Here is a 19,549-nt window from a genome sequence, read left to right on the forward strand (position 1 = left end):
GATTCAGCTCATTTTCTATGCTGTCCAGAGGTGCAGTGACCTCACATTCATCCGAGCAACTGGCTACTGCTGAATTGGTTGAATCATAAGCATCAGAAGCATTTGGTTCAGTGTCTACACTTGTAGTGGTCTCAGGATCTTGGGAGCTACATGCTAGCTCAGGTGCATTGCTAACCTTAGCTGAATTTTCAGTAGCATTTATAGAATTGCTTTCAGCAGATGTCTTTGTACTGAAGAAGCTGGAGATATTTGGAACACTCTCAAGTAAAACTGATTCCTTTTTTTTCTTTTCTTGCTGAATTTTTTTTCTAGCTCCTCCACTTAAACGTTTATGATCCATATTTCCCTTCTTTCTTTGCACATTGGCTCTTTGCCTATCACAACAGATAAACCAACTATGTGTGTGTGTGTGTGTGTGTGTGTGTGTGTGTGTGTGTGAGTTTGTTTGTGTGTTTATGATTGGTGCTGCTTCCTTCAAGTGTGTGAGGTGATTTAGAAAACTAGCAACCCAGCATCAACACTCCAAAGCAGAGAATAACAGCTTACTAGCATAGACAATTGAGAGCAGAGAATCAACTGATTCGTCTGATAGACAGCAGGAGAGCAGAGTGGTCAGTGATGATCGAATCAAGAAAATGTCTAAATGGCAAGGGAACAGACTGATTTGTACTGAGGAGAAAGAGAGAGAGAGCCAATTACAGTGAAATATATTCCAAAAGAGCCAAGTGACTAGCTGAAGGCAGGGACAAATGCCTTGGAGTGACCAACAAGAGTGCAAAGTACCAAATGGCAAAATGTGGAAAGACCAACAGGCAGATCTGCTTTTACCTCTTATCTTTACAACCAAAAAGTTGCTAAATGATGTTTTCAGTCGCTAGCCAGGTATGGCCAAAAGACGCGAAATCTAGCGGCAAAGTCGGTCAATCACACTGACAGTGAAACAAATATTTTGAAAAGATAATAATTGTACACCTTTGTGCACTTTAGTCTTCTATCTAAATATTTTCACAAAGGACACCAAGGCAGCTTGCTAGCTATGATGGGAGCAACAATGTCTGATAGACAGCAGGAGAGCAGAGTGGTCAGTGATGATCCAATCAAGAAAATGTCTAAATGGCAAGGGAACAGACTGATTTGTACTGAGGAGAAAGAGAGAGCCAAGTACAGTTAAATATATTCCAGAGCCAAGTGACTAACTGAAGGCAAAGACAACAGCCAGATACCTTAGCAGAGACCAACAAGAATTCAAAGTACCTAATAGCAAGATGGCGAGACCAACACAATAAATTGTATTAGGATTTAATTTATTAACGTTAATCTTAACAGCCAAAAAGTTGCTGAATAATGTTTGTAGTCGCTAGCCAGGTATGCCCAAAACAAGAGTCGCTAAACCTAGCAGCAAAGTTGCTTAATTGCAACACACTCTAGGATTCAGGGGAATTAAGGATAATAAAGATATTAATTGTACAACTTTTTGTACTTTTTTTCTAGTTTTTTGAGTCGCCAGCCATGTATGGCCAAAAGTCGCTAATTGAATGCCAACGTTGCTTAATCGCCAACACACTGGGACTCACTGAAGGACTGACTGAATAAAAAAGATAATTAAGATAATTGTGTACTTTTCTCTTCTGATATTTTCTCTAAGGACCCCAAGCTATCTGCAAGCAGCAATAATGTCTGACAGACAGGAGAGCAGAGTGGTCAGTGATGAATGGCAAGGGAACAGGCTGATTTGTACTGAGGAGAAAGAGAGAGAGAGAGCCAATTACAGTGAAATATATTCCAAAAGAGCCAAGTGACTAGCTGAAGGCAGGGACAAATGCCTTGGAGTGACCAAGAAGAGTGCAAAGTACCAAATGGCAAAATGTGGGAAGACCAACAGGAAGATCTGCTTTTACCACTTATCTTCACAACCAAAAAGTCGCTAAATGATGTTTTTAGTCGCTAGCCAGGTATGGCCAAAAGACGCGAAATCTAGCGGCAAAGTCGGTCAATCACACAGTGAAACAAATAATTTTAAAAAGATAGTAATCGTACAATGTCTTGTACTTTTGTCTTCTTTCTTAATATTTCTCAAAGGACACCAAAATGTCGCTATCTGCAGGCAGCTTGCTAGCTATGATGGCAGCAACAATGTACCTTAGAGTGAATGACCAACAAGAGCTCAAAGTACCTAATGGCAAAATGTGGAGAGACAGACACAATAAATTGCATTAAGATGAAGAGAACTGTTGCTATTATTAATCTTAACATCAACCAGAAAGTCGCTAAATGTCACCAGCCAGGTATGGCCAAAAGTCGCTTAATTGGCCACACACAGTAACAGAGAAACTAACAAAAAAAAGATCATAAAGATAATAGTTGTACAACTGTGTGTACTTTTGTCTTCTTTCTAAATATTTTCCCAAAGGACACCAAAATGTTGCTATCTGCAGGCGGGAGCGTGCCTATGTTCCCCGGGTCCTATGTTCCCCGGGTCCTATGTTCCCCGGTTGTTCCTGGGTCTTTGTATTCGACCGGGGAACTTAGGACCCTTTTTCTAAAAAAGGGTCCTATGTTCCCTGCATTGTATCTGGCGAAATTGCGAAATTGTGCCCTGACCAAAACCATCCCTAAACCTAACCTGTCACAGGGCGTTGTGGAGCACTTTTTTTTGGCGAAATTGTGCCCTGACCAAAACTATCCCTAAATCTAACCTGTCACAGGGCGTTGTGGAGCACTTTTTTGGCGAAATTGTGCCCTGACCAAAACCATCCCTAAACCTAACCTGTCACAGGGCGTGCGGCAGCAGATAGAGCAACTCAAACGCGAACTTCCTTCCTTCGACAACTTAAACGCGTCTCTGTCATGAGTGTCTGCGTGCGTCTTACTTAGTCGCGCATTGGAAGCAGCAGGGAACATAGAACCCTTTTCTGGAAAAAGTGTTGTACGTTCCCCGCAGCGGGGAACATACAACACTTTTTTTTAAAAAGGGTCCTTAGTTCCCCGGTAGAGGGGAACATAGGACCCGGGTAACATAGGGACGGGGAACATAGGGATGACCCGCTGCAGGCAGCTTGCTAGCTATGATGGCAGCAACGATGTCTGCCAGACAGGAGAGAGTGGTCAGTGACGATCGAATCGAGAAAATGACAAAATGGGTCAAAGACCAAAAAGTTATTAACTGACAGCAGTGACAAATGTCAGACTGTAAACTTTCTCGAAAGAAAAGGACAAAATGGGAAGATGCTGATAATAACAGCAAAATGGAAAATATAAGAATTTCCAAGTAATGCTCAACTCAAGTGTGTGTGTGTGTGTGTGTGCGCGCGTTAAACTTCTTGTTGAATGATTTCAAATTATCTCTGAGTCTGAACTGAGGGAAAGGAAACCAAATTTTGAGCAGTCTCTCACGAGTTCAAAATACCAAATGAGGAGATTCTAAAAGAACAGACCGGTTTATGAAAGACTCGATGGGGGAGGGGCACAGCTAAGAATACTTGAGTGAGATTCTGTGATCCAAATTCGAGATAGAGCTTTTTGATAATGATAATTTGTCAGAGTAAGGTTGTGTAATCAAAATTTGAGAATGAGCTTTGTCAATCAATCAAGAATATTTGCATTAAGTTCTGTGATCAAAATTCAGAAACAACCTTTAATAATTGATAAAGAATATGTGAGTGAGGTTGTGTGATCCATCCAATTTGAGAATTAGCTTTGATAATAATGATTGAGAGCCTCTGGCCCTCTGTGGATCATGGCCGCGGGGCCAATTTTGCCTGGCCCCTTGGGGCCTCTGTGGGTCGTGGCCGCGGGGCCAAGTTGGCCTGGCCCCTTGGGGCCTCTGACCCTCTATGGATCGGGGCCAAGTTGGCCTGACCCCTCGGGGCCTCTGGCCCTCTATGGATCATGGCCGCGGGGCCAAGTTGGCCTGACCCCTTAGGACCTCAGGCCCTCTGTGGGTCGCGGCCGCAGGGCCAAGTTGACCTGGCCCCTTGGGGCCTCTTACCCTCTATGGATCATGGCCGCGGGGCCAAGTTGACCTGGCCCCTTGGGGCCTCTGGCCTTCTGTGGCTCGCGGCCGCGGGGCCAAGTTGGCCTGGCCCTTTGGGGCCTCTGGCCTTCTGTGGGTCGTGGCCGCGGGGCCAAGTTGGCCTGGCCCCTTGGGGCCTCTGACCGTCTATGGATCGTGGCCGCGGGGCCAAGTTGACCTGGCCCCCTGGGGCCTCTGACCCTCTATGGATCGTGGCCGCGGGGCCAAGTTGGCCTGGCCCCTTGGGGCCTCTGACCGTCTATGGATCATGGCCGCGGGGCCATGTTGGCCTGGCCCCTTGGGGCCTCTGGCCCTCTGTGGGTCGCGGCCGCGGGGCCAAGTTGACCTGGCCCCTTGGGGCCTCTTACCCTCTATGGATCATGGCCGCGGGGCCAAGTTGGCCTGGCCCCTTGGGGCTTAAGATTATTATTTTTGCAAAAGTAGTTTTGCTTGGGTCGCGGCCGCGGGGCCAAGTTGGCCTGGCCCCTTGGGGCCTCTGGCCCCCTGGGCCTGGGCCCGGTAGGCCCGGTCATTAATCCACCTATGAATACAACGGTGCTGCTTTTGTTTTGAACATCGTTATTTGTATTTCTTCCGTGTGGACGTATGCGTGTGCGTGATTGTGAGTGAATGTGAACAGCTGCAATTACAAATTACAAAATAAAGTTGAAAAAACATCTATGTCGTGCGCGCAATACAACTGTGCTACTTTTATTTTGAAAAGTATTATTTATGGGCGTGTGTCCGTGTGTAACCTGTGAGTGAAGGTGCACATGCAGCGACAAGTGATGCACGGTTTACACCCGAGACGCTAAAAAGAGAAAAGTTGATGAAGAATGACGTGTTTTCAACAAGACATGGACTGCAAAGCAATGTTCCCTCTAAGGTGCGTGCCTGCGCAATTGCGCACTGCTCAAGCGTCTGCTGCGCGCAGCAAATATATGCCGCGCACCAAATCAAATCCCATCTGAATTCTAAACAAAATAAACATATTTATTCTATGTAATTTTGCAATGCAACTTTGAGTGACAGTGACAACAAGCGGCCCTAACGGTGTTCGTCAACACCGTTCAATTATTGTAACGTCTATCGAGATGCTTCGAGGACAGGAATTATATCGATCACTTTATTGAGCAAAACTGTTTATATTCGGACATAACCACACCAAAAACATGAGTAAAACACTTCTATCTCGAAAAACTAGTCATTTTCTGCCGTACAAACCAGGCCAAAACCAACTTGTCATCTGTCACCAACACGCATAGCACTAAACCACTGGTGCGTTTATGGCCACACAAAAAGTCAGACAACTCAAACACCACACAAAGTTACACTATGACTCCTCAGTCATACGTGTGCTTATTTTACTGTCATTTATTATTAATGTTAATTTATTTATATTAGTCGTGGAATGCTGTTACACACACTATGTTGAAGTATTACTATTATTGTTCATTACTATTATTATTATTATTATTATTTATCTTACGGTATATATCAAAAATAATTTGAGCAAAATTTAATTGAGATATTGTCGGTTTTGCCCTCCAGCGGTGCTCGGGTTGCTCATGCGGCCCCCGGTAAAAATTAATTGCCCACCCCTGCCGCAGAGTGATTCGTCCTGAAACCGGATTGAAAAGGTTCACAGAGATTGTTAGACGGTAAGTGCTCATTTAGCGGCTGTGCGACAATTTTTACGAGGATTTTCGAGATAAACGGAAGGTGGGACACCGGCCGGTAGTTTACCATGAGGTCAGGATCGAGGTTAGGTCTTTTGAGTAGAGGATGAATAACCGCTTTTTTGAATGGGGAACAGTGCCAGAGGAAAGTGATAAGTTTATAATATTTAACACTGATGGACCTAATAATACAAAAAGCTCCTTGATAAGTTTCCCAGGAATTGGGTCAAGTAAACATGTTGTTTGTTTTGTCCCATTTACACATTTGAACAATTCCTCCAATGTTATTTCATCAAAGAGACAGAAACTATTTTGGAGGGCAGTGTCCGTCGTATATACAGTCGTATTTGTGTTAATAGAACCCAGTTGTAGCTAAGATGCATTGTCTTTAATCTCTTTTCTAATGACTTCAATTTTCTTATTAAAGAAATTCATAAAGTCATCTGCTGAGTGGGTGGAGCTACTGGGAGGAGTCCCTTGTTGGGTTAGTGATGCTACTGTACTAAACAAAAATTTAGGATCATTTTTGTTGAGGTGGATGAGATTTGAGTAATATTTAGCTTTAGCTGAGGTAAGCATGCGTTTATAAGTTATTAAACTATCACTCCATGCTTGATGGAAAACCTCAAGTTTAGTCGCACGCCATTTGCGTTCCAGCTTTCTACATGATAATTTCTGGGCTTTAGTTTCTTCTGTAAACCATGGGGTACGCCTTTTAGGGGCCCTTTTTAGCTTTAGCGGTGCTACACTATCAATGGTGTCGCATAGGGCGTCGTTAAAGTTGTTAGTGAGGTTATCAATAGAGCCCACATAATTTGGGAATGGTGCCATTACCGAAGGCAGTAGGTCAGTAAGAGTCGTCGTTGTGGCAGCATTAATGTTGCGGCTGCTATAGTAGTTATTATTATTATTATTAGTTTGTTGACAATGAGTCAGAACTTCGAATTTTATAAGGTAATGATCGGACATTACTTTAGTGTACGGGAGTATCGTAACTTTAGAGGTGGTGACACCCCTGACAAGCACTAGATCTATCATATTACCGTTGCGATGCGTGGGTTCATTTATTATTTGTGTAAGACCACAGCTATCAATTATAGTCTGGAGCGCCACACATGGAGGGTCCGATGGGGTATTCATATGGATATTAAAGTCCCCCATTATGATTATATTGTCGGCATGCGTCACTAGATCAGCAACAAACTCTGAGAATTCACTGATGAAGTCCGAATAGGGCCCAGGGGGGCGGTAGATAACAACCAGGTGGAGAGGCAGCGGTGTGACAAACCTCATAGTGAGCACCTCAAACGAGTTATATTTATTATTTAGGTTAGGTGTAAAATTATAGTTTTCATTGTATATTAGTGCGACACCCCCTCCCTTTTTAAGAGGACATGCAACATCTTCACCATACCTGGTTGTCCAAATTAGGCATAATAATGTGTTAATTCCACGACTGTATATATCGGTATCGGTTGATATCGGTATCGGTAATTAAAGAGTTGGACAATATTGGAATATCGAATATCGGCAAAAACCCATTATCGGACATCCCTAATTGTATCCCATTGGGTTGAGTTTTTTCTTGCCCTGATCTGGGATCTGAGCCGAGGATGTCGTTGTGGCTTGTGCAGCCCTTTGAGACACTCGTGATTTAGGGCTATATAAGTAAACGTTGATTGATTGATTGATATCGAGTATATTCGATATATCGCCCAGCCTTAACACACACACACACACACACACAAACACACAGAAAACTGTGGATTTTTTTTTTTTTTCTATCAAAAGAAAGCCACTGAAGGACGCTCACACGCTCCTTCTGGCACTTTCTGCAGATGCAACGGGGACCGGCCGTAAAAAAAAACTCACATCCACGTTCATCGCTGCAGAAACTGCTAGCCAGCTGCTAATGGACCGTTTGGTGATTGCAGAGGCTCTGATGAGGCACTCCGACGCCTAGTAAAAGTCCCGTGCTTGGAACACATTTCACTCTCAAGCCTCAAGTGCCAGGGGGGGGGGGGGGCAATGACGGGAGGGAAGGGGGTGAAAATTCACTCACCCCGCCGTCCACACCCTCGCAGGCACCCATTCTCCACACATGACTAACGAGCCGAGGGCGTAACGTTAATGCCCCGTCTCCTGTCATGGCGCAGGGGATGTAAAGAACGCTGGGGTTAATAAAGCGCGCTTCATTTACTGATGGAGTTTTGATGCAGAAGTGGGCAGTCTTACTTTAAGGCATGTGATTCCACTCTCTCACTTTCACTTTCTCTCTTCCCAGCTGGACTAGGTTGTAATACACACATGCTCACTCACACAAGAGCGCTGCCTCTCTGACACAGACTCTACTTAGTGGCTAGGGGGGGGGGAGAGGACCAAGGCGAGGAGCTTCTCCAATGTGGAGGACGCCGACAGAGCAGCCTGACAAGGAGTGTGACGGTGGAAGACGTCAAAAAAGCCCCCCTGTCGCCACGGCATAGGAGTTTCTACGGACGGAGACAAAAAGGCAAGGACTGAGGAGAGAGGAACAGAGATCTCCACATCCAAGCATCTCTTAGTCCCCTAACCAGTGGCTGACACAGACGTGAGGGTTTGTGTTGTCAAGGAATTCAAAGGAAGTGAGGAGCGCGGGTCCAGAGGAGGGACTATTTTTTTTCTTTCTTCCAGATCCTATTCTAATCTGGAATTTCAGGCAGGAATCCCAGGTTTTTTTGGTTGTTTTTTTTTACAGCATGGATGAATTTAAAGAGGAGGAGTAAGTCATCCAAACCCTGCCTCGGTCCTCCTGAAGTCATTGCTAAGGTAAGGGTCACTTTCTTTCTTTCTTTCTTTTTCTTTCTTTTCTTTCTTTAGTTTATTTCGAACACTTACAGCATAATACATCACACCATTTCACATCATTTCACTTTTACATCATGTCCGAAAAGGAGTAGGAAGAAGCTTAGCTTATTTAATCCTACCCCTTTCCCACTTCAGAGCGTTTACATATGTTAATTTACTGACTTTTTTTTTTTATGGCAAAATGACATCCGTGAATGAGTAATACAGCAGTTTTGTAATAAATAATTAAGTCAGTCATGATTAACATACTGAGATGAAGAATATCTTATTTTCAATAAGGTTGAAAGTGTTTCTCATAATTTGAACAACCTCTTAAACTGGATCATATCAATACATTGTTTAACTTCTTTACTTAATCCATTCCATAATTCAATTCCACATACAGATATGCAAAAGGTTCTAAGTCAGTGGTTCTTAACCTTGTTGGAGGTACCGAACCCCACCAGTTTCATATGCGCATTAACCGAACCCTCCTTTTTTTCAAATTCAAGACAAAGTTATTATATGTTTTTGGTAACACTTTAGTATGGGGAACATATTCTAAGTAACAAAGACTTAATTTAGAATTATTTGGTTAGGGTTAGGGTTAGGGTTAGGGTTAGAGGGTTAGGGCCAGGGTTAGGGTTATAATAAGGCCATGCCGAATAAGGCATTAATAAGTACTTAATAATGACTAGTTAAGAGCCAATATGTTACTAATTTGCATGTTAATAAGCAACTAATTAATGGTGAATATGTTCCCCATACTAAAGTGTTACCATGTTTTTTTTACTGGTGCACAAAATGAACCGTGCATGAACATTACCTTGTTCAAACAACAAAACCAACACAGTGCATAAACTCACAACAAATGACACACCTGCAAATCAGTGTGACTTCTGCTGTTGCCGTATTCGTAATACGCCGATAGGGAGAAGTTTTTATTTACACGATGAGTCGGGTGTGTCTTGACCTCCGCCGAACCCCTGAGCCCAACTCACCGAACCCCTAGGGTTCGATCGAACCCAGGTTAAAAACCACTGTTTTAAGTGTTGTACGAACATACAAATGTTTTAAATGAGATTTTCCTCTAAGGTTATATTTCTCCTCTTTAGTTGAGAAGAATTGTTGTACATTCTTTGGTAGCAGGTTATAGTTTGCTTTGTACATCATTTTAGCTGTTTGCAATTTTACCAAATCATGGAACTTTAATATTTTTGACTCAATAAATAAAGTGTTTGTATGTTCTTTATATGCAACATTATGCATCAGTCTAATTTATCTTTTTTTTTTTGTAACACGGTTAACGAATGTAGCGCACATTTGTAGTTATTTCCCCATATTTCTGCACAATAACTCAGATATGGTAACACTAGCGAGCAGTAGAGAATACGAAGTGATTTTTGGCCCAGGACTTTGAGGGGCACCTTTACCTGAAACTTTGGGATGCATTTTACTCACATTTGGTATTATGTCGTGTAGCTGCAGGAAGTAAAAAAAAAAAAAAAAAATCCCAATCCTAGAGTTTTGACATTTTTCGACGTTGGATCATTTTCCTCGGATTGGATTTTTACAATTGTGCAAAAAAAAAAGTTGTGAGGTCAAGTTAGGATTGGCTACGGGGGTAATAGTGGACGAGTGTGTCCACACAGGAGCATTAGCATGCAGGTGTGTCCGCTCTTACCCCTTGGTCTCATGCAGGAACGGAGGGGAAAAAAAGCTGTTTAGGTGAGACATCTTAAAAGAGAATGTTATAATTTTGTTTATTAAAAATTTTAAAAAAAAAATCTGATACCAGGCTTGTTTTTTCTGCACCTTCAGTAGGACTGCTGGTAATTTATTGTAATTTTCTGTTCCGCTGAAAATGAGGAGTTGCGCTTGTAGGTGCATTCGGATAAAAAAAAAAACATAATGCTTCTTCTTTTTTAAAAGCGGAGTACATTTAAATGATTTGTTTTGTTCAGGACTTTAAACCTAACTTTTTTTAACTATCAGATGTCAACATGCATGTCTTCGGGCCCTCATGGATCAAGTAAATTGAACAGCTTATAGATCATATAAAACGTGCATAATTCATCAAATCATGTGTGCTTTCCCGGCACTATGTTGCAGACATATTCCAAGTGCTTCCATTCATGTTATAGTGTAAAAGGTGTTAATTTGAGGTGCAAACCGACAGCTGAATGTTGTGTAATTCAATAATTTAGACATTTACAGTAAAGCATTGAAATTGGTCGAAAAGTGACACTTATAATGGGATTAATGTCATAGGTCAAGATGTAGATGATAAAAAAAAAAAAGAGCTAAGACATCAAAATGTAAATTTTGCTCTTGTTGTTGAATGGATGAGATACTGAGTAAACACAGTCAAACACAGGAACGTTCAAAGAAGGTGTGTCGTGCATCATTTCAGTGTTTTCAATGGAAATTAACACTTACTATACGACATGGAAAGAGAGTTATTAAAAGTGTTGCCATATGTCCAAGCAGACTGACTTTTGGGATTTTTTTTTTTTTTCTCGATAAATGTTTTATTTTTTAATGTCCCTTACATTGGTGATTTTATCTTATATAAGGCAAATGGTAACTTAATCCAGTGTTTTTCAACCACTAGTGTACCGTGAGATATTGTTTGGTGTGCCGTGGGAAATTATGTAATTTCACCTAATTGGTTAAAAAATATATTTTTTTCAAACCAATAATTATAATTCGCAAATAATGTGCGGTTAGAGTGTCTGTGCTGTCTAGAGCAGTGTTTTTCAACCACTATGCCGTGAGATACAGTCTGGTGTGCCATGGGAGATTATCTAATTTCACCTATTTGGGTTAAAAATATTTTTTGCAAACCAGCAATTATAGTCTGCAAATGATGTGTTGTTGTTGAGTGTCTGTGCTGTCTAGAGCTCGGCAGAGCCTCAATCATTGGTATGTTTTCATCTACAAAACCATTCTGGGTATCACTCCTTCTTATCTGTCTTGTCTTTTAACAAAGAAACAAGGAAGTCATACTCTTCATTCAATGAATGTTATGCAATTTGTCGTCCCCAAAGTAAGAACTGAACTGGGCAAGAAAGCATTTAGGTTTTCAGCACCGAAGGGTTGGAATAACCTACAATCGAATATTAAACTTCAAACCCTTGTTACATTGAATGAGTTTAAAGGCCTACTGAAACCCACTACTACCGACCATGCAGTCTGATAGTTTATATATCAATTATGAAATCTTAACATTGAAACACATGCCAATACGGCCGGGTTAACTTATAAAGTGCAATTTTAAAATTCCCGCCACACTTCCAGTTGAAAAACTCCTTTGGATATGATTTATGCGCGTGACGTCACAGAATCCATGGAAGTGGTTGGACCCCGTCGAACCCGATACAGAAACCTCTTGTTTTCTTCGACAAAATTCCACAGTATTCTGGACATCTGTGTTGGTGAATCTTTTGCAATTTGTTTAATGAACAATGGAGGCTGCAAAGAAGAACGTTGTAGGTGGGATCGATCGGTGTATTAGCGGCTAAGTACAATACTTACAGCAACACAACAAGGACTACTTACTACGCCTAGCCGATGCTTGCCGCCAAACCCACGGATGAAGTCCTTCGTCGCGCCGTCGATCGCTGGAATGCAGGTGAGCACGGCTGTTGATGGGAAGATGAGGGCTGGCTGGCGTAGGTGGAGCGCTAATGTTTTTATCATAGTTCTGTGAGGTCCGGTTGCTAAGTTGCTAAATTAGCCTTAGCATCGTTAGCAACAGCATTGTTAAGCCTTACCAGGCTGAGAATTTTTAACCGTGTACTTACATGTACATGGTTTAATAGTATTGTTGATCTTCTGTCTATCCTTCCAGTCAGGGATTTATTTATTTTGTTTCTATCTTCATTTGAGAACGATGCTATCACGTTAGCTCAGTAGCTAAGTGTGTCACCGATGTATTGTCGTGGAGATAAAAGTCACTCTGAATGTCCATTTCACGTGCTCGACTCTCATTTTCAAGAGGATATTGTATCCAAGGTGGTTTACAATGCAAATCCGTGATCTACAATAGAAAAAGGAGAGAGTGTGGAATCCAATGAGCCAGCTTGTACCTAAGTTACGGTCAGAGCGAAAAAAGATACGTCCATCACTGCCTCTCTAATCCTTCACTGTAACGTTCCTCATCTACGAATCTTTCATCCTCGCTCAAATTAATGGGGTAATCGTCGCTTTCTCGGTCTGAATCTCTCTCGCTCCATTGTAAACAAAGGAAAATTGTGAGGAATATTCCCTCCTGTGACGTCACGCTACTTCCGGCACAGGCAAGGCTTTTTTTATCAGCGAGCAAAAGTTGCAAACTTTATCGTCGATTTTCTCTACTAAATCCTTCCAGCAAAAATATGGCAATATCGCGAAATGATCAAGTATGACACATAGAATGGATCTGCTATTCCCGTTTAAATAAAAAAAAATCATTTCAGTAGGCCTTTAAAGCTTCTGTGAAAGGATTGCAGTCTACCTTGTCTGTATGCACATGTGTCATGTGAGCAAGTTTTAATTGCTTTGTAGATGTCGGAAACAGCGGGAGGCAGGGTGCAGGTAAAAATGTGTCTAATGCTTAAACAAAAATGAACAAAACGTGAGTGTCCCTAAGAAAAGGCATCGAAGCTTAGGGAAGGCTATGCAGAACGAAACTAAAACTGAACTGGCTACAAAGTAAACAAAAACAGAATGCTGGACGACAGCAAAGACTTACTGTGGAGCAAAGACGGCGTACAAAGGAAAATACCAAAAAAAGAGAAAAAGCCACCAAAATAGGCGCGCAAGACATGAACTAAAACACTACGCACAGGAAAACAGCAAACAAGTCAAAATAAGTCAGGGCGTGATGTGACAGGTGGTGACAGTGCACCTACTTGAGGTGTACTGTCAAGTAGGTGCATGCATCACTAGAGCTATTGTGATGCATGCTTGGTTATGGTTTAAAGTCATATCCAACAATGGTGACAATGACTTTTTACTGTCAACTGAGTTTTAGTTTTTTAATGATTTCTACTGGTGGTGTGCCTCCGGATTTTTTCAATGCAAAAAATGTGCCTTGGCTCAAAAAAAGTTGAAAAACACTGACTTAATCAATATACAACCAAGCACACAAAGTGTTTTCATTTTTGTAATTTCGTTTGAGGACAAACATAGAACTCGGATTTGAATTTGGCCATAATGTGCACTAATCGGCCAAATGTATTTAAAAAAACAAAACTATTTTAAAACGTTGATAATCCTCATTTTGTTGTGATTGACCCCGTCAGACATGCATTATTAATACATTATTTGCAAGAGTGTCACAATTTTCACATTTCAGTTACCTTATTATTGCATGAGTGAGCACGGCTTACCATCATTTTAGGTAAAATCCCACATAAGCACAGCACATAGAAATACCACCCTGTCTGCCTTGCCACATGCGAAAGTAGTATCAGCAGGGGCCGCCCCTCCCTATAAGCGGATCACTGGCTGCGCCTAGGGCCCCGCGATCCATTGGGGTCCCTGTTTTGCGTGAATAAGCATGTGTATAATGTCAATTAATGAATGGTAAATGGTAAATGGGTTGTACTTGTATAGCGCTTTTCTACCTTTTTAAGGAACTCAAAGCGCGGACAGAAATAAAAGTAGGAACGCTGGACATGCAAGCTTTTGCTTCTCCCTGCTCTGTTTTGGACACACAGCATATATTTTTGTTTTTTTCCATTTACTTGTACTATAGTTTTTGCAAATATTGCATTCGGGATGTTTTTTCTTTGTTTAAATTGTGTAGACTCAATTGTTTTACTCAAAACAAATTGGTGAATTGAATTGAATTATTTGGAAAATAAATAATACAGGAAATAGCTCCCTCCTGCTTTGTCACTGATAAAAATATAATAATAGAAGGGACAAGCAGTAGAAAATGGATGGATAGATGGATGAAATGCTTACAGCCCGATGTGACATGGTAGTAGTGCTGCTTGTACAAAGTCCGACTCTCGGTCTGAATTGTTTCAGGAAGATTTCCAGATTTTTGTTTTAGTTATATTGAATTAAGTTTGCACTAAAAAATATTTGTTTCAGTACAAAACATGCATCAGATTGCATTTAATTCAAGTTTGATTAAAATAGTATAAGTTTCACATGAATAAAAAAAAAAACATCCCCCAAATTAAATGCTTATTTGGGCCCTAAAATGTAAGGGAGGATGTGATGCTCTTGGGAGCATTGGGTGGTAGTGATGTGCAGATCGATACTGAAATATCGATACCGCTGTTTCCAGGTCTTTATGCTCTAAAGATCCTCAAATCAAAATATCGATACTGTTGATATTTTAGTTCAGGAGTGTTCAAACTTTTTCCACCATATGACCAGGAAAAGTCAAAGTATGCAAGGGCTATATTAAAAAAATATATATTTAAAAAAATGTTAAAAATTATGTAAACTATGTATTATAGGTGATCAAATATAGTATGATTATTGATTAGTTAGTACAGTGATTCTTAAACTGTGGTTAATGTACCACAAGTGGTACGTGGGCTCCATCTAGTGGTACGCCAAAGGAATCATTTTATTAAAATCCAAGTGTTTTATGTTCCTATATTCAAACAGTGTTACTGTTCAAACTGTGTGTAGTGTTACAGGGGCCAAAACATGTTCAATATACCTGTTGAAAAAATGTTTGCCTTGGTTTCGATGAATACTTAGGCCTACTACGCTTCTGTATTCTATTGTTTGTCTTTATGTTGGTACTTGGAGAGAAGTTTCTTCTGGGGTGGTACTTGGTGAAAAAAGTTTGAGAACCACTAAATTTGGGACATCTCAGTTTTTTCTCATTAAATACCGATAATTTTGCTGGATTCTCTTACATTTTTACTATAGTTTTTTTCCCCATGTAGGAAGAGAATACTATAATCCATCCATTAATTTCCTACCGCTTGTCCCTCTCGAATAATAATAACACAATTGTGTAACTGTATAACCTACTGTGTTAGAAATGCTGCCTGTACGAAAATATTAATGTTCAAGATTGTTTATTATGGTTGTTATTCATAAATTATTATTATTTTCATTTCAATTAACTAACTAAACTTTGTATATATTTCAAGTATATTTTCTTTTTCTTTTGAGAGCATCTACTACTTTAGATCAAGAGTTTTTAAACTTTTTCCACTAAGGGGCACGTACTGAAAAGGCCTTTTAGAATTTTTTTTTCATAAAAAAAAAATATGCTAAATGGATAATATATATATTTAAAGACACAACTTTGTGTTATAAATTACTAAAATATGTGATTATTAATTGTTTTAAAATGTCTGCTTTTTCACATTATATTCCCATTATTTTGCTCTTTTTCTTATATTTTTAATGTTGTTTTTTTAGATAGATATGTTATTTGCAAATATGCAACTTTTAAAATTTTAGCAGCCACGTTACATTAGGTATATTTGCACAAAATATATGTATCGAATGAGTATCGCCAATACCAGCCTGAATTTTACTTGGTATCAAGTTGGGAAGAAAATCAACTGCCGGGTGGATTGGAAGGTCTGGGATTGAATGACCAAAATACATGGAAACTTTGGACTTGTTGCTGTAGAGATGCTGATTTGAAAGCATGACTACATTCTTATATAGTCCATTTCTGCATTTGAGTGCACCGTTTGTGTGTCAAACACATGTAATAATAAAAAAAAGGATTGTTATACCTGTTGGATAATTAAACTATTAAATTGGGGAAAAAACACCATCATAAATTCCTATCCAAAGACTTGAAATTTGTTATAGTTTAGGCTCTGACCAAAATTTAATAGGAATATGTTTCCAATCCTAAATGTTTATTAGAAGGGCTCCTGGGGGCCTTCTTCTACTAAGTGCCACTAAATTAGAAGGGAGGGGGGGGGGAGTTCCTGATTTTTTCCTGCTGAACTTGCAAATCATCACCTACATCTTGCAAGAATTTGGAAGACTGTTGTCATGGCAGCCAATTTTTTTTTATCTCTCTCTAGTCTTCTCACTGCCAGAGACGAGGCCAAATGTGGGGTTTTATATCAGCCAATTTGAAATCATGCTGACGCAGCATTGCGGTCATATTGTACGTTGAAAGGAAATATATGACAGTTATTATTATCACTTCAGCACCTTAAATGTCTCGTCCAAAAACTTAATCCAGTAATGGAACGAGGCAGCTTGGATTCAATAGTGGTTACCTAACGCCTAGTTTTATTACTGGTGCATTGAGCAAAATAAAAGATGAATCAACGTTACAGAGCAAATCACACATCAGGCTTGTGACTGCTGGGATGTGCGCAAACTGCCAACTCAGACATTGTGAATGATCTCCTCTGTCGGTCCCTCCGACATGAGGAATCGCACTTCTTAAAAACATAAACCTCCAAAAGCAGCCACAATAAATTACAGTATATAACAAAACATCAAGTTATACTACCTGTAAGGTGAAACCATATCACTGTCAACTAATAAATAAATAATGCATAAAAAATACTGTGCCTTGCCAACAACATGGTAGAATCTCTACTCATAAATAATATTTGGTTTCGCCCATGAATGATTTGCCAGTTGGACCAGGGAACGCCACACATGCTCCTCCAAGACAACCGTAAGCTTTGATATGATGGGTTAAGCACATCTGCCTCGCAGCCAGGAGGTTTGAATCCAGCTCAAACCTCTCACCACCAAAGACTCTAAAGCAGAGGTGTCAAACTCATTTTAGATCGGGGGGCCACATGGAGAAAAATCTACTCCCAAGTGGGCCGGTGACTGGTAAAATCACGGCACGATAACTTAAAAATAAAGACAACTTCAGATTGTTTTCTTTGTTCAAAAAACATACAACAAGCACATTCTGAAATTGTACAAATCATAATGTTGTTCTGTTTTTTTTACACTTACATGTATTCCATCTTTATTTGTCGTTATTTATATTTTCTGGATAAATTATCGGTGTTAATTTTCAATCTATCGAGATAAAATAAATTATAGCAAAATCAAATTATGCTATTTATGTAGTTTGATAATTTTCCTCGACTGTTGTTTATTTTGTACATATGTAGCATCATCTACAAAGATACAAAGATTTGACATTGCGACATCCAGTGGACACATTTAGAACAGCAGTTTCTTTCATTAAAAAAATTTCAGGTTAATTTTTATACTAGCAAACTCATCCTGATCCGGCCCTCGGGCCGTACGTTTGACACCCCTGCTGTAAAGTGTGCATTGGTGTGTGAATGGATGCTTATTCGTGCCCTGTGACTGACTCACAAAATAAATGTTTGTATTGTATTTTAAAATTCTATATGTTTTGTAAATTGTTGTTCAAGAGCCAGAATATAGCATAGTCACTCTTTTACATGTGTAGCCCCCCCATACTAGTGTGGTTGGCACTGGGAACAAGGTCAGTAAACACGGTAATTAATATTCAGCTATCATCATTATTAATCTGACTAAAAATGTTAACAAAATTAACCAATCCGCAGCACAGAACCTTTTAAATGTTCCTGAAATGTCTTTGATAACATATTCAGGGCAGTTTATCCCAGTTACTGATTGCGCAAATGCTCCTTTGATCCGGTTCTGACAGGCTGCAAAGGAAATATGAATGATATTAAACAAAATGTTGGCCCTCTTTGGATAGAAATGAAAAAAAAAATGATGCATACTCCACAGCAAGGGTGTCAAACTGGTTTTCATTGAGGGCCACATCGGAGTTATGGCTGCCATCAGAGGGCCGTTTGTAACAGCAAATAATGTATGAATTTGCCTCTAGATTACATTGTTAATTATATCAATTGTTTTAAGTAGACTGTTAATTTTACAGTAAAAACTTTACATTTACAAAATTTTACTGTAAACTATAGTGTTTTTAAAAAATGTTTACAACATTTTACAGTAAATAGAAAAACAGTACCACTGTTTTTTGGAGGGTTTTTCCACATAAAAAAGATGGCGGCTTAGTTGCCATAATTTTTTAGTTAAATTTACATTGGTTTTTACAACATTATATTGTTAATGGAAAAACAGCACCAGTTCTTTTTTTTTATTCTGGCAACTTAGCTGCCAGTGTTTCTACCGTAAAAAACAAATGTACCGTCTTTCCATTTACAGTAATACACCCTTGAAAACAACAACCGTGAGATTGTACAGTCAAAAACGGGCAGCTCAGTCAACAGAACGCCAAAAACAGTGGTAGTTTCTTCCAATTTACAGTAATATGCTGTAAAGAACAACATAAAATGTATTGTCATTTTTATTAATTTGATGGGTAGTTTGCTGTAAAGTTAAGTATTTTTATTTAGACAAAAACATGTTTGGAAAGTATCATAATATACTGTAATATTTGTTGCAATATTGGATACTATTAACGTTTAAAAGGAATGCAATTTCAAGCGGTACATATATTTTTTTCTGTCGAATTGGAAAAAAAAAACACATTTAGTGAGAAAACATTAAGTATTGACACATAGCATTTCTTTTCACAGAAGCACTTTCATGTTAAAATAGCACATTAATAACACAGAAGGAATAAAAAGTCCCAATAATTGTTAGTTTAGAGGAACAGACATGATCATGACATTAAAGGTGTTTGTTTCAGGAACACATTAAGTGCTTTTATAGTGCCTTCTTTCTCAAATGTGTTTGTTCATGCAAAATGAATCATAATTTTTATGTATTAAAAATGAATATTTGATTGTGATTACTATTTTGTCCCACAAATTATTGCCGATAATATTATTGTCATCAATATTTTTAGACTAAATTAATTAAGCACTTATGTAAACATAGTATTAATAACAGTATTTAAAGTATTCCATTTAAATGCAAGAACATTTGAGATATCATTCTCTTTTTTTTTTTACTGATGTAATTGGACGTTAAGAACTTGAAATTGTCCCAAATAAGTAAACAATCATGCAAATAAAATGGACTCTCAATCTCTGTTCGGAAAAATGCGCTTTAACAAATATTGAACATCTTGAAGTGCAGTTTTTCCCCAGTTAGAAAAACTGTT

General features: G+C 39.5%; 1 protein-coding gene across 2 annotated transcripts in view; it reads left to right on the forward strand.

Moving 5' to 3' along the window:
- The first annotated feature begins 8,027 nt into the window (after nt 1-8,027).
- Nucleotides 8,028-19,549, forward strand: part of LOC133650144 (chemokine-like protein TAFA-1) — a 401,775-nt gene continuing 390,253 nt past the window's right edge. For both annotated transcript variants that reach the window (XR_009826188.1, XM_062047052.1), the window contains exon 1: nt 8,028-8,496. The gene's annotated coding sequence lies outside the window, so the exon portion shown is untranslated. The remainder of the gene's footprint in view (nt 8,497-19,549) is intronic.

The sequence above is a fragment of the Entelurus aequoreus genome, linkage group LG01 (genome assembly GCF_033978785.1).
Source record: "Entelurus aequoreus isolate RoL-2023_Sb linkage group LG01, RoL_Eaeq_v1.1, whole genome shotgun sequence".
Lineage (NCBI taxonomy): Eukaryota > Metazoa > Chordata > Actinopteri > Syngnathiformes > Syngnathidae > Entelurus > Entelurus aequoreus.